The 3666-nt window shown below is 33.7% G+C and overlaps 1 protein-coding gene across 4 annotated transcripts in view; it reads right to left on the bottom strand.

The window, feature by feature from the left end:
* Window positions 1-970, bottom strand: part of LOC107629862 (nuclear speckle splicing regulatory protein 1-like) — a 3356-nt gene extending 2386 nt beyond the window's left edge. For 3 of the 4 annotated variants that reach the window (XM_016332799.2, XM_016332800.2, XM_016332798.2), the window contains exon 1: window positions 604-970. The gene's annotated coding sequence lies outside the window, so the exon portion shown is untranslated. The remainder of the gene's footprint in view (window positions 1-603) is intronic. The other variant, XR_002358989.1, reaches the window with a different exon arrangement.

The following is a 3666-nucleotide window of genomic DNA, read 5'->3' as shown; positions in this document are numbered from 1 at the left end:
AAAAAAAAAGATCAATACTCTCAAGGAGTTCCTTTAATTTGTAGATATGGTATAATACTCTTGGCGAGAACAATGAACAACGAAGCTCTTGAGGTTGTGACTTGTAATTGGATCCCACCAAAACCAAAAGAACACACGCTAAATAGATGGTAGTAGTAATGATAGTAATCGTCAGGACAATAGAAAATGAGATGCATTTTGACAATTATAAGCTACAGCCACATAGCAAAGAAAGCTCTTTTTTTATGAATCCAAATTAATTTGTATCAATCCATAAGGCTTTAATCACCACAATTTACATGACACAATGTTTTTAAAAAAGAAAAGCAACTGATATTACTCGAAGAATCAGAATGCAGAAATTATAACACTGTTACTGTAATTAACAAAGAATAAGAAATTATAACATAAATACATAAATTATATAAATCATAGATTCCACAAAGAATCACATAAATGATAGAAATCAGAATCAGAAATATAAATTATTTTTTTATTAGGCAGAAATATAAATTATAATTAACCTAACTCACAGAAATTATAACAAATGCTTCAAAATCAAAGTAAATAATGAAAATTTGAGAGTTCACAAAGCTGTCTTACCCGACGAAAGAGCAGATGACCAGCGAAGACCAGTGCAGACCGGCAAAGACGCGAAGATGGCGAACATTGGAAGACGGCGAGGACTCAGTGGCGCGACGAGTCCCTGCTACGGTGAGCGGTGATGGTGACGTCGAGAGTCCGTGAGAGGTGGCGGTGAAGGACTAAGGGGGTGGGAGGTGGCGGTGGCAGTCAGCAGTGTGGAATGGTGAGACAGTGAGTCCGTGAGAGGAGAGGGTTTGAGGGTGAAGAGTGAAAACCGTGATATTTGACAGGGACGGCTAGGTTAACAAACGCTCAATCTCAAATCTCATATATGGGTCATTTTAGTTTTTTCACTTAGCGATAATGGGATTTTCAATTTTTGATTTAAAGCATTGGAAATGGCACTTATATGCAATATTTGATTTGAAATCATGAAAATAAGTGTTTATAGTTATAGGTACGTTTTCAATTTTTAAAATTAAACTTTTTTTTTTTTTGAGTTACTACTTTTTTTTTCTTTTTTTTTAATTTTTTTTTTTAGAAAAGAATTTAAATTTTAAAGAATCTTTTATAAAGTAGATAAGATTTTTTTAATAAATACAAAAATATTTATGTAAATATCAATGATCTTATATTAAAATAAATTATAATTTATAGAACAATATATATCATATAAACAAATAGGAAATAAATATTTGGAATTCGAATCTCATCTTGTGTATGTAACAATTCATTGACTATTGACAAACTGTTAAACAGAACTCCGACCCGTAACAGATTAATTCTTGACTTGTCAAGTTAAGAAATACCGTTAAAAAAACCAAAAATGGTAAGGATATATATATGAGATATGCTATTTTGCCAATAAAAAATAAATTTGTATATATAATGAATGGACGAACACTTTAAAATATTTTACGACTTTTTAGTTTAATCTTAATCATCCATATAAAATATTTAATAGCTCAAAGACTAATGCAAGTTATAATTACAAATTTTAGGATCCAATTTGAGTTCATTAAAATTTTTAGGGTCAAATTGAATCCGAAACAAGAAGACCACCACGAGCACAGGAAGGCGACGACTGAGCTTGAGACAGTGAGACGCCAAAAACAAGAGTGGCGTGAGAGAGGTGAGAGAGCTTGAGGGAGAGAGTGACGAGAACGAGACCCAGAAAAGAGAGATGTTGAGGCTCAAGGTTGGTGTGCTAGTTCAGATCAGGAGGGAGAAGAGGGAAACTGGGTTGGAATGAATAAAAATTCATTTTTATATTTTTTAAATCATAAATTTGAGATAAAAATTAAAATTTTGTAAATAATAAATTATTATAAAAATATAAAAATTTAAATTTTATGAGTTAAAATAGGTAACTGTAAAAAGAAGGAAGGAAAATTAAGTGATAATTACATTTTTTACCAATTTTTAAGATGACAGTTATATTAATCAGAGACAATAATAGTTATACATGTATAAAAAATGATAAGAGAAAAGGATAGTGTATAATATGATGAGATGATATAATAAAAATAAAAATTAATAATTTTAAAAAATAATAAACATGAAATAAGTGAGGAAAGTCTATCAGTTGTTAAGCGGTCGCTAATTCCTCACTAAATAAGCTTTTGATTAGTGACTCAATTGTGACCAGTTACTTCTAACATTTTCTCTGTGAGCTTTGGATTTATTATAACTCTGCGACGGATTTCCAACGAGATTAGCGAGTAATTTGCTACAAAATAGGTAGGATATAGCTTTTGCTTTGCGACAATATTGTCGTTGCCAAGTCACTCGCTAAATTAAACTTGCGACAACTTAGCGACAAATGTATTTCGCCTGCTAATCAGTGACTTGAAATCAGCGATGAAGTGTGTCAGTTGTTAAACGGTCGCAAATTTCTTGCTACTTAGGTCCTAGGCACTCAATATCCATATTTCCACTTTAGCGACTAATTAGCAAGGAACACTTCCCTAGCTGAATAATTTATCCGTTGCGATGAGTTAGTGACGACGGTTTTCTGTCGCTACCCTAATTTTGAATTTTTTCTATATTATGCGACAAATTAGCGAGAAACTAGTTGCTCGCTAAAAATAAAAACTTTGGCAACAAATCAGCTAGGAATTTGTCCATCGCAAAATACATTTCAAGTCTTTGTGACGGATTAGCTAGTAACATTGTTCCTCACTAATTAGCCTTTTCGCACAAAGTTTATTTAGTGACGAACTAGTGTGTGAATTGTTTCTTGCTAATTGTATATCAAACACTTGCGACGGAATAGTGACAATAATATCACTCACTGCTTTACTTTTATTCGATTGAACCGATAAGTGACTGATTTGCTAGAACATTGTCACTCGCTAATTAATTTGTGACAAATTAGCGAGGAAATTTTTCCCGCTCTTTTTTTAGCTACAAAAGTCAATCTACGAGAAACAAACTTACACGTGAATCTCTCGCTAATCAGTCGCTTTTCTCAAGTTCAGATATTTTGTGACTGCTCATTAATTTTGTCGTTAGTGTGTCACTAATTCCTCGCAAGTTAGTGGCGGATTAGTGACAAAAAATATTTCTCGCAAAAATTCGTCGCTAATTTGTGAAATTCTTGTAGTAGCAAGCTTGTAAACTTCTGTAACCTCTGTTTAAGGTCCGACAACTTGTTTTTAGGCTTGGGAATAAGTGTGAACCTATGGATTGGATGAGATTGTGGATCAAAGTTAATGAGGCCTGTATCACTATTCTGGCAAGGTCTGGGTGGTATCCAGCTTGCGTAGTGGTTTGATATTACTTTGGAACCTGCACCGAGCAAGGACAGAAGTCTCATCCCGCTTGTTCCATAGTTGCGATATAGTTATGGGGACAAAGGTTTTATCCTGCTCACAGTGAGGACGGTGGTTTCGTCCTGCTCACGAGTTTGGCAAGTTGAGGATGAAGAATTTTCTCTTTTATTGTGGTATAGATGTGGAGAAAGTAGAAAGATACTTTCTTTCGTATTGTTTTCCCCCACATCTTTCTCTGGTTGCAAGGTAAAAAGACACACTCCTTCGATGTGGAAAGACACTCTCCTTCGTAATTTCTTCAGGAGGT

Source organism: Arachis ipaensis, chromosome B03, assembly GCF_000816755.2.
Source record: "Arachis ipaensis cultivar K30076 chromosome B03, Araip1.1, whole genome shotgun sequence".
In the NCBI taxonomy this organism is placed as follows: domain Eukaryota; kingdom Viridiplantae; phylum Streptophyta; class Magnoliopsida; order Fabales; family Fabaceae; genus Arachis; species Arachis ipaensis.
This window is presented reverse-complemented; position numbering and strand designations above follow the sequence as displayed.